General features: G+C 39.2%; 1 protein-coding gene across 9 annotated transcripts in view; it reads left to right on the top strand.

Moving 5' to 3' along the window:
* Positions 1-12492, top strand: part of LOC116180516 (potassium voltage-gated channel protein Shaker) — a 221666-nt gene that overhangs the window by 109963 nt on the left and 99211 nt on the right. The window lies entirely within an intron of this gene.

Below are 12492 nucleotides of genomic sequence, written 5' to 3'. Positions count from 1 at the left end.
CGTTTTGATGGTTCCGTTCTGATTAGGGTACGTATTGTGTGTTTTGCGCATTAAAAGAGCGGGCATTCGTGTTAATTACGCTTTTTTTTCGATGGCGTACTTGTCAAATCGAACGGAAGGGATCTTTGTCGCCCTTGACCCGTAAAAAAATCGTACCAGTGCGTTACGTGTGCCTTATTTCGGTTTAATAAAAAATTAATCATAATTTAATGCCACTCGTCCATTTACATTAACCTATTCCAAACGTTGGCCCTTCAATAAATAACGAGAAAATTGCTGCCCTGCCGTTTAAACACGCCCGATAGATAATTAGGTAGATTTAAGTAAATTATTCTTAAATTTTTCGATCGTTTTTGCGTGGCGCGTAGTTAGTACACGAACCCAGCTAAGGCGCGAACCTTAGCCAAGACACGAACCACCTAATTTTCTTAGCCGAGGCGTAAATCATCTAAATTGAAAGTCTGTGAATGTCCGTTCAATGACTTGGGCCTGGTACGGCCACAGCATGGCTACAAATTGAGCTAAGAAAACATTTGCAATTGATGTCTTAAACGAAATATTTTCTTAGACGTTTTCTGACGTTTGGAAAGCTTCCTTGACACATTCAAACGGTAATCGAAATTTACATTTTCAATAAATTTCCAAGTTTTCCAACGAGTGTCCAAATCTTTACACAATTTGAAAAACGCTCCTGACGTTCCTGAAACATTTCCAAAGATTTCTACACTTCTCGAAGCCTGACGAATTCCAAAATGTTTTGGGTCTTCCCATTTTCCAAAGGATTTCCTATTTATCTCCAAATATTTTAAAAATTGGTTACGTTTTCGAATTATTTTCTACATAATACAAAGCGTTGCTCAAATTCCTATACATTTTCTACTATTTCAAAGCAGTTTCCGAAAATTTCCAGAAACTTTTCTTCACGTTTTCCTAACTTTTTACAAAATTTCCCACAATCGAGCACCGATCCGAATTATTTTCAGATTCCATCTCTCACTTTTGACACGTATTTAAAGCATTTCTGGCTTTAAATTAAATATTTTCAAGATTATTATATTTCCAAAACTTCCTATATGCTAAGAGTATTACAAATTTTTGGAAATAAGGTTTAACCGGGGGGCCTGAGGGGTATGGAATAGCCCCCAGGAAAATGAATGAGTCAATCTTCATTTTACATTGGGAGTATTCCCTATCCCCCAGGGATACCCCCCAGACCCTCTGGTGATAAAAAGTGCGGCCCTAAATACTCTTTTGCAAAATTATGGTCTAAGTGCTAAGGAAATTAAACATTTTGGGGAATAATGTATAACGGGGGGCCTGGGGGGTGTAGAATACCTCTAGGAAAACTATTGAGTCAATCTTCATTTACCTCCATATACCTCAGACCTCCCGGTGATATTTTCACCCTCAAAACGTTCGGCCCTGAAAACTCTTTTGAAAAATTATGGTGTAAGTACATTTCAAAAACGTTTGTTAAACTCGGGGGGTTCTGGGGGGTATGGAGTACTCTCCAGGAAAATGAATGAGTCAAACTTCATTTCTTTCGTACATTGGGGGAGCAATCCATACCCCTCAGTGCTAAAGTGCTAAAGGTATTAAACATTTTGGGGAAGAATGTGTACCCGGGGAGTCTGGGGGTATTGAATACTCCCAGGAAAGAGAAAAGGTCAATCTTCATTTACCTTTCGTCCTACGATCACCCTCAAAACGTTCAGCTCTAAAATCTATTGAAAAATTATGGTATAAGTGCTAAGCGTACTAGACATTTTGGGGAAGAGTGTAACCGGGGGGGCCGGGGGGTATCGAATACTCCCCATGCAAAAATATTAGTTAGTGTTCATTTACCTTCGTGCTACGTTCACCCTCAAACCGTTCAGCTCTAAAACTCTCTTAAAAATGATGGTGTAAATGCATTTTCAAGACGTTTCTCAAATTCCGGGGGTCTGGAAGGTATGGAATATTTCCCAGGAAAATTAATGAGTCAATCTTCATTTATCTTCGTACACTGGGGAGTATTCCATACCCCCCAGATCCCCCGGTGATAACTTCACCCTCAAAACGTTCGGCCCTGAAACCTCTTTTGAAAAATTATGGTGTAAGTACATTTCAAAAACGTCTTTTAAATTAAGGGGGGTCTGGGGGATATGGAATACTCTCCAGGAAAATGAATGAGTCAATCTTCATTTACCTTCGTACACTGAGGGAGGGGGGTATTCCACCCCCCCCCCCCCCCCCCCGACATCCCCTCAAAACGTTCGGCTCTGAAACCTCTTGAAAAATTATGGTGTAAGTATATTTCAAAGACGTTTATTAACTAAGGGGGGGTCTGGGGGGTATGGAATACTCGCAATGCACAAAAAATGAGTCAGTCTTCATTTACCTTCGTACTACGTTCACCCTCAAACCGTTCAGCTCTTAAAATCTCTTAAAAAATTATGGTGTAAATACATTTTCAAAACATTTCTCAAATTCCGGGGGTCTGGGAGGTATGGAATATTCCCCAGGAAAATGAATGAGTCAATCTTACCTTCGTACACTGGGGAGTATTCCATACCCCCCAGACCCCCCAGTGATACCTTCACCCTCAGAACGTTCGGTCCTGAAAACTGCGTACTACGTTCAGCTCTAAAAACTCTTGAAAAGTTATGGTGTAAGTGATAAGGGCACTAATCATTTTAGGGATGAATGCATATCCGAGGGTTATGAGGGAGGGGGGTGGAATACCATCAAGAAAAAGAAAGGATCAACCTTCATTTATCTTCGTACATGTTTATCAAACGTTCTACCCCCCCCCCTAGCCAACAATAAAAAGGTCCCCTAATCTTCTTTTTCCAGGGATGGGGGGGGGGGGGAGTAATTCACACACCGCAGTGCTACGTTTTTCTTCAAAACGTTAAACCCTAAGAACTCATGAATTCGGTGGAATATCTTCCAGGAACGGAAATTGTGACGGCACTCCCCAGAAAATAATCATACGCATGCTGATTGCGGTAAAAGCTAGTATGACACGGTCACTAAATCTTCATTTCATTGTGAAATACCCCCCCCCCCTCCCCGAAAGTATTCAAGATTCTCATGATAGTTTCTCGGAAAATACCCCTCTCCCGACCCCCAGTACTACGTTTTTTGTTCAAAACGGTAAGCCGTAACAACTCACGTATAAGAAATATCCCTCAGGAAAGGAAGTAGTGCAATAGACTCACAAGATCTTCATTTCCTGAGGAGTATTCCCCCCAATGCTACGTTTTCCTCTAAAACGTTGAAGGTATTCAGGTTTCTCGTGATAGTTTTTCGGAAAACGCTCCGCATGTCTTCCTTTTCCTGGGGAGCACTCCATACTCCCCAGACCCACGGGTGCTACGTTTTTTTTTGGAAAACGTTAACCTCTAAGAGCTCACGTTTATGGAGGATCTCCCAAGGAAGGTCATAAAATCTTCGTTTCCTGGGGGATATTCCTCTCGGTGCTAAGTTTCCCCCCAAATAGCATTATGGATTCTCATGATAGTTGAGGGGAGAGGCGTTCCATACCCCCAAACTGCCCGGTTGTGTTTTTTTTTAAAGCCTTAGGTACTCACGTGTATGGAATATCTCGGAAGAAAGGAAAACTTGACGGCATTTCCCAGAAAATATGGGCAAGAGTGCCGATTGGCGTAAGTATTTTAAGGAAACGGGGCACCGGGGGGTGTGGCGGTAATGGAATACCACCCAGTTGACAATACTCTCCAACATCAGAAATCTATTACCTTTTCCGGAACCACAAAAAATGACTACCAAATCTTCCTTCTCCTGGGGGGTATTATTCAACGCAAACGTCACCAATAACCATTTTTAATTTGTTTATGCGCTTACCTTTGCGCTTTTTGCGCCATCTGTGTCTGATCAACAACAAACTTTACCATATAATTCGGCGTGCTTGTTTTGTGAATTTCACATTGTGCGCGTTTTGGATTTGTGCGCATTTTTATTGTCTAAGCTAAGCTAAGCTAAGTTTGTGGGCTTTTTGTGCGCCATTTTCACCTGCTAATATGCGCTGGTGACTATTTTTGAAATTGTGAACCGTTCCTAATTTTGGAAATGCCTAATTACGTTCATTTATTGGTATAATGGGCTCAATTAATTAACTCCACTACTCTACAGAATCGAAGTGCCGCGGCGACATTTTCCAGGACGCGACTAATTAAGTTTATGCGGAATAAAAATTAATTAGTACATCCCCTTCGCTGAAAGAGCAGAAAAGCTGAGCTAATCAAATTTTCCGTTTTCACCAAGAATCCCTCCGATTGAATTGCACTTGTGCGCCATTTTTTAAAAAAAAGGTCAATATCATTCGCGTCGCCATCGCCAATGGCACTTAACCTGCTCGTCGAGAGTAATGAAAAAAAAGAGTTCGATTACGTTCGGGGTGGTTTCTTTTTTAACCGATACTCGGCGCCCGGGCTTAGAAACAAACAGAGTGGCATTTGGACGTTAATTCGGAAAGAGTGACAGGGCGAGGGGGATGTCCATCTACATACAAAAACAACACCATAAAAAAGTTAAAATCTGGGCATCAGGCGCGTCGCTCATATGAATGAGTAAAGAGGGCGACAGAATGGGGTCGGTGTCGTCGGGGGTGATATTTTCTCATTACTCGGTTAAATTTAATAGAGTCCCCGCATATTTTAAAACTTTTGGTTTTTAACGTAATTATTTGCAATTAAAACGACGCGTCGCGTCGGCGTCTCTCTCTCTCTCGCCTTCTCTCGGGGCAATATTGCAATTGCACGTTACACACCCATACCATTCTAATTTGGGGAGGGCAGAATTAAAGATTCAAAGGGTTTCTGCACTCGGCATTTCCGCCCCCTAGTTCTCACTTGAATATTTTACTTGAAACTTATTTTCGCAACAAACAACCCTAAACGAAATGATACGAACGGATTTATTCTCTTCCTGGTGGTTACAAATGAAATGGCCCTGATAAGAGGGAGTGGGGGTACTGAACAGGGCACACAAGTGTAAAGGATGGTAAAGGAAATCTTATCCGTTTTTGAAATTTCAAAAAAATGAAAACTTTCATAAATTTTAAAAAACATCTCAAAATTCAAGAAAGGAGTTTTTTGAAAGTGAAAAAGATTTCAGGAAACAACATTTTAAGAGTAGTTTTTTTAATTAATTATAATCAGTTAATGCTAGTAAAGGGATTTAAAGCTAGTGAAGGTTAGTATGAGTTGAGTGTATTAATTAATTCTTAGGTGCCATAAGCCTTAAGTAAAGGGAACATTTAGTAAGTGAAGAAGGCTCTTCAATATCGTTAAAGATCGATAGTCTCTTAGAGGTTTGTTAAGATTTTGTGGATTAAGGGTAAATAACGAAATCGAAAGTTTTCAAAAAATTATAAAATTCGGATAAAGATTTTTGTAATCTCTTTCGATATTCTGTAACAGGGAATTGTCAATTCAAAAAAAAATTAAATACGTTAGATGAATTCTAGAAGCTTTAGGAAAATGCAAAAATGTTCAACAAATGAGTCATAAGGATTCAAAAAATTCAAAAAATTCCAACCATTACGCAAGAATGCAGAGCATTTTTTTTCAAAGGGCACTACAATGTTAGGTTTATTCAAATAAAGAAATTTACAAATAAAAGTTCTGAAAAAAATCGGGAAATTCTCAAGAATGTATAAATCTCATGCATGAACTCGTAAATGAAAATTGCTCATTAAAAAAATTTAAAAATGTAAGTACAACAAATTTCAAGAATTCAAAAATTCCAGCAAATCAAAAAACTAGAGTGGTTCCCAAAAAAGCAGCAAATGTAAAAATTGCTAATTCAAAAAATTGATAATTCCTAATGATTCACAGGTACTAAAAATTCCAGAAATTGCACAAAAATTCAGAGGGGTTTCTCCGGAAAGCATAAAAAAATATACACAAATTTTGCAAAAAATCGATAGATTCTGAAGAATGTATATGTGTCACTTCGTACACTCATATAAATACCTACAGTTTTAGTGTGCTGGGGGTATTGAAACCCCTCCCAGACCCCCCGTAGCACCGGGGGTGGTTTGATGACGTTATACCGAAAACTGTAATGATAGTGGCAAAGCAGGTGATTTTGGGGACAGAATGCAAAACCGGGGGTTCCGGGGGATATGGAACACTCCCCAGTAGAAAGATCGTTCAATGACCATTTCCCTAGAATCATTATTATTACCATGAGGTAATTCGTATACCCATATAAATAATGTCTTCGTTTGCTGGGGGGTATTCTATACCCCCCAGACCCCCCGGTGCTACGTTTGATGACGTTTTACCAAAAACTGTAATAAGAGTGGCCGGTTTTCAAAAATTCAAGCACAGCGCAGAATAGTTTTGCTCGTAAGGGTAGCTAGTGCAAAATTAGGTAAATCCACATTAAAAAAATTTACAAATGTCACGAAAGTCTTGAGGATAAGAATGTATAAATTTCACGCCAGTATTCACAAAAGACAATTTTCTAATTAAAAAATTCAAAAATGTTTAACAAATAATGATTTATTTATAGGATTTCAAGAAATTCCAGAAAATACGAATGCACTCAAAAGCTTAAGGTACTTAAATCAAAAATATTCATCAAGGTCTTTAAAAAAATCTGTGGACCAACACAACGTATAAATCTCACACAAGGATCCTTAAAAAAGAATTGCCATTTCAAAAAATTCAAACATTCTTAACAGAATTCGGTCCAAGGATTCTAAATGTAAATCCAGAGTGGTTTCTCTCGAAAGAGAAGCAGGTATACTTCAGGTGTACTTCACTTCATCAAAAAAATTTCAAAAATTCGTGTCATGAGGAAATTCTAAAGCTCCTGAAAAAATGGGGAAGTTCTAAAGAATGTATAAATTTCACACGACAACGCCTAAAAAAATTGTTTATTCAAATAGTTCAAAAACTTTTGAACAAATGATTCTGACTCGGATTCAGAGAATTTCAAAGGAGAATAACATTCTGTCTACACACATAAAAAAATGTACAAAAGCTATCTAGGGTCTAAAAACAAAAATTGAATGTTTAAAAAAATTCAAAAAAACCATATGATTTTGAAGGAACAATCCGGATGATTTTGCTTCCAAAATTTGCGCTCACAAAAATTTTCCTCCAGGTAATTTAATTCCAAAAAAATGGATTCCAAAATTAGTCCTAAAGAAAATTAGCCCTAAAGAAAATTGGCCTCCGGAAGTTTTCCTCAAAATACTTTCCCTACTTTGCCACATTCATAAAACCACAAAAGGTGAACTTTTTTGCGAACTCTGAACATTCATAAAACTAAATAACGTCAGAAATATGTAAGAAAATTAAACAAATTAATTAAATTAGGTATGCAATTTTAACGATATCTTCCGTTTTTTCGGCTCCATCAACTCCCTCGGCTACCTGGACTTTTCGGAAATGACTCAACTACTTTCTGGACACATTCGGATGTTGAGATTTCCAGGTTTTTTCTCGGCAGTCTCTGGCTTTTTCAAGTTCTTTACTTCTTAGGATTCGGGTGGTTTCTGCTTCTTCAGCTCTTGCTGCAGTTTCTTCAGATTTTTCGTTTCCTCCTCCTTTGATTATTCAGTTCTTTCGATCTCTTCGATCCATCGGTGTGGGAAGTCTTCAGGGCTGGCATTCCGTGAACTCACCCGAAGTTATACAACTTTGGACGAAAAGGCTTTATTGACAATCTTGAAACTTTTAAACAAAAATACTACAAACGAAACACATGCTGTTTACGTCAGTTTCCGCGTCGGAAACGGTTGCCCCTAAAAAGTCCGAAATGAAGTTTTGTGAACTACTTCGTCTTATTGGACCCGCTCTTGTAAATAATCTGCTCGATATACGCAAAGTTTTCCCCCGAAAACCGAAAACACCGCCGCATGCCTGCCGAAACATTGTTTTCGAAAGCTGCATCGATTATGCGTCTTGAGAAAACATCTTTTCGTATTTACTATTGTCAGTTGGTTTTTCCTTTCGATGATCTCTCTAAATGACCGCTTGTGGAAAAGTCAGTACTGGACTCGAGAAGGGTGGGATATCGTAGAAATTCTCGTGGGCCGTTGTCTCTGTTACCCACCCCCAATTGATCTCCTACACTTAATTACACCAAATGAAGGAAACTAATCAAACTGAAGAACGGCAACATTAACTAGTTAAGTACATCAGGGAAAGGTACCCTATTTTCAGAATTAAAGTTTGCGGCTATTTATGCCGGAGGGGGGCATGTAAGTGTGCATAAGAGACAATAAGTCTCCAAAAGACTTAAGGAATAAACTACAAGGTCCTTTTAGGGGCCTTTCAAAGGCGTTTAAAGTGATCTTCCATGAGATTTGTCCTTTCTTCGAGGAGCAAGCCTTTAAAATCTTTTTGTAAGTCTGTTTGGCTCCAAAAGGTTTAATAACCTTAATTTATTCTTTAGGAGCCTTTAAAATAATTTGCAAGCCAAAGCTTGATGGGCATTTAAGAAACATTTTGAGTCCTTTCAGAAGCCTTTAAGAGCTCTTAGGAGGCAGGCCCTTTAAAATGCTTTAGCATCTTACGTCGTTATTGGTATTTAAGGGCCCTAGGGGTTTCGTGAACTTTCAAGAGATATTAGGGATCTGTACGGGACCTCAAGGGCCTTTGAGATTCTGTTGAGCCCTTATTGTTTAAGAGCTCAGCCTTTACCATATTTTTGTGGGTCTTTAGTAAGATTTTTAAGCGTTCCTTGACCGCTTTAAAGTTTAAACCCTCCAGAGCCTTGTTAATGTTGTAGAATCTTACGTGGCTGTTGGTATTTCAAAACCTTGACGAGTTTTAAATAAATGAAAGAGATTTTATGAGCATTTAAAGGTCGCCAATAATCTCAAAGGGTCTTCAAAAGCCTACTAGATTGCTTTCGAGCATTTTAGATATTGATTAGTTTTAAGAGCCTAGCATTTAGTACTTTTTTGAGCCGATTCCGTTAACGGAGAGGCTCCATAGACCTGTAAGGGCCTTTACAAGCCATTAAAACACATGTAATTTAATGAGCATTTAAGGGATATTAGGGGTCACTAAGGATCTCTAATAATTTCAAAGGGCATACAAAAGCCTTTGAGTCTCTTTAGAAAGAAAATTGAATGACCTGACCCCCCCTCCCCCCTCATTATTATCGTCATTATATGTTTCGTATATACCCATAGAAATAGCCTTCGCGTACCGGGGGTGTTTCATACCTCCCCAACCCCACCGGTACTACATTTGATGGCGTTCTCCTGTAAACTGTAATAAGGGTGGCCAGGAAGATGGTCTTGGGAAAAAGTACAACACCGGGGGGTCTGGGAGGTATAGAATACCCCCTAGCCATACCCCCAATAAAGGAAAATCCGATGACGCTTTCCCTCCGGTCATCATTATCAACACGATATATTTCGTATACCCATATAAATAAAACTTCGTGTGCTGGGGGGTATTCCATACCCCCCAGACTCCCCGGCTCCACGTTTGATGGCGTGCCCCTGAGAATTGTAATGAGAGTGGTCAGTTACACTATTTTGGGGGATAATCCAACACAGGGGGTGTGGGAGGTATTACCCCCGGGCCCCCGGACCATACTCCCCAATAAAGGAAAATTCAATGACGCTTTCCCTCCAGTCATCATTGTCACCACCAGACCATTCGTACAGATAAACACTTCATCTGCTGGGGGGTATGCCATTCCCCTCACACCCCCAGGTGCTTATCGTTTGATGGCGTTTTCCTAAATACTCTCATGGGAGTGGCCAGGCAGACGGTTTTGGTAGAAAGTACAACACCGGGAGGCCTGGGGGGTATGGAATCCCCCACAGCCATACTCCTCAATAAAGGAAAATTTAATGACGCTTTCCCTTTAGTCATCATTGTCACCACGATATATTTCGAATACCCATATAATTAAAGCTTCGTGTGCTGGGGAGTATTCCATACTCCCCAAACCCCCCGTGTTGTACTATGGAATACCCCCCATCCGCACTTTCCAATGGGTCTTAGGCATTCTCAAAGCTATTTTTGTTCAAGGGCTTCCAACAGTTCCCAATACCTTTTACGAGTCTGTTTCGATTGGGTCCCACGAACGTCTTTTGAAGACCTTTAAATGCACTTACAGGCTCTTATAGTACGCAAAGTATTCCAAGGGCCCTTTAAGACCTTCTAGGTACACCAAAGGCTGTGCAGACCAATGAAAGTTCTTGTAAAAAATTTATTACGGAGAGAAATCTCTTGATAAAAACGGCGAATTCAAAACAAATACATCCTATAGGGTGGTCCCTTAAAATGTTTAAAAGATCCAAAACAATCTCAAGGTCTTTTGGAGACTTGGACTCCTTGTTCTAAAAGGTTCATAAAGGCCTTTAAATACCAATAGCCTCGTAAAGGTTCTAAACCATTTAGAAGGTTGTAAAGGCTCTTGGACAACTTAATCGGCCCTTTAGGGCTTCTAAGGCTATTGAAAATTTCACCCTAAAGATCTCAGAAGCCTTTCGCTAACCCGCTAAAATACAGAAGACACTTAAAGGCTGTCAAAGATTCGCATCTTAAGTTGCGATTTGTTAGAGACTCTTGAATATCATTAGAGCTTCTGAAATCCTTAGATAAGAAAACTCTAAAATAGATTGTTACAATCAGAAGAAATGTCCCTTTGATTTTATGGTCGACTCTTAAAGATCATTAATGGCTCTTAAAAACTAGTGAAACCTCTTAGCTCTTAAGTACTAGTAGCCTCGTGGAGACGATTTAGCATTTAGAATTCTCGGGAAGCCTTTCACAGAGTAGCCGAATATTAAGTGACTCCTTAAAAGTAAAGATCTTTCAAGTTTCCGATCGCAGACAATTTTAAAGACCCTTAAGCTCCTAAACACCCGATCTTAAGGGTTGTACAGGTTTCTGGATGACGCTTGGATCCTCTTTAATGACCTTGGAGATTGTTTGCACTCTGAAAGGACCTTTAAACCTTACAGATTTTGGGAGGTATTAAAGGAGCTTAATGCTTTGGATCATTTTCATTTCTTTCTTATTGTAACGGATTTCAAAGGCTCTCAAAGACCTTGAAGTCTAGTAGATTTTAAAAAATGGAAGCTAAGAGTTGTAAAGGGTCTAAGGCTTCTTAGAAGCTCTTAGAAGGTATTACCGACCTCCAAGGGTTGCAAAGGTCTTTTAGTACGCTTAGATACCCTTAAAGCTCGTACAGATTCCTAAAGGTTCTCCAAGGTCGATAGTCCTAAAGACTCTTAAGTACTACAAAGGTCCTTGAAGGCAGGTTCCAAGCTCTATATGCCACTCAAAGCATGGTTCCTGAAAAGGAAGAGAAATGAGGCCCTTACAAACCCTTTAAAGGCTCTAAAGTCTCAATGAGGTTCCTCTTTTTGGTGACTGCTGTTTGTTAAAAACTATGGTTTCTGAAGGCACGCTTCTGAAAGTGTGAATCAAAAGCTCTAAAAAGTGTCAGGGGTAATCGTATTAGCCTGTTTTGAGAGAAATTTTCCACAATAAGCCACACGATAAATCAGTCCGGTACTGGGAAGTGTTCGAATAAATAGAAATGCGGAAATATTAATTGCTTTGCGCTGAGAAGCACTTAACGGCCAATAAAACCCGACACCGTATTTATTTATCATTCGATATCTTTGCTGACGCCCCCATTGTCAATATGATTAGGCAATTACCGATGATGGATTGTTTGCGAAAACAATAAGGTCGACGGTATCGCAGATCGCCACCGTTTGCTCGAATTATTACAAGAGTAGGATTTTCGTACGTATGCATGCACGTCATCGGTAAATTTAAGTATGTTTACATAGTATCCGCAATCGGTAGAACAGAATAAGTGTGCAGGACACCATACGAACAGTTCTGCATTGTCGGTGGTATACCAACCACAATGCAGTACTGTTTGTATGGTACCTTACATACCTATTCTGTTCTATCGATTGCAGATACTATGTAAACATACCTAATCCAGATGCAATGCACCATTACATTTCTTACATGTTTATGATCGTTTCGATTCTTTTATTGCTCTTATTTTTGACATTATGCTTTCTGCTTAAGTAATTTCGTACTCGTGAATTAGATAAGACCGGACAACTATTTTCTTAAACGAAGAAACTGAATTTCGTACACACACACACATTTCCACCATCTTACATGTAAAGGAACTTAATAAATTATCAACTCCAGGATTGGCTTTCAGCTTTCAGACTAAGCGATTCAGGAATCACACGATAGTACGCATATAGTGCCGAAAACTCGAAAGTTTAGCGATATAGTGTAAATAAATTATCTCAAAAAGTATTGAAGATTGAAGAAATGGATGGCCCCACGTTCAAATTTGAAGCTAAATATACAGTTCAAGCTTCAAATTTAAAATTTTTTCCAAGATCTCAGCTGCAGGATTTTCTACGGTTTTCCTGGTTCACATTTTAATATTGAAACCTTTACTTTAAAATTTGTAGTTAAAACACAGTTTAAGCTTCAAATTTGAAATTCCCTACAAGGT

This window comes from Photinus pyralis, unplaced genomic scaffold, assembly GCF_008802855.1.
Source record: "Photinus pyralis isolate 1611_PpyrPB1 unplaced genomic scaffold, Ppyr1.3 Ppyr1.4_LG9, whole genome shotgun sequence".
Lineage (NCBI taxonomy): Eukaryota > Metazoa > Arthropoda > Insecta > Coleoptera > Lampyridae > Photinus > Photinus pyralis.
The sequence above is the reverse complement of the archived record's forward strand: the minus strand, read 5'-3'. Positions and strand labels throughout refer to the sequence as shown.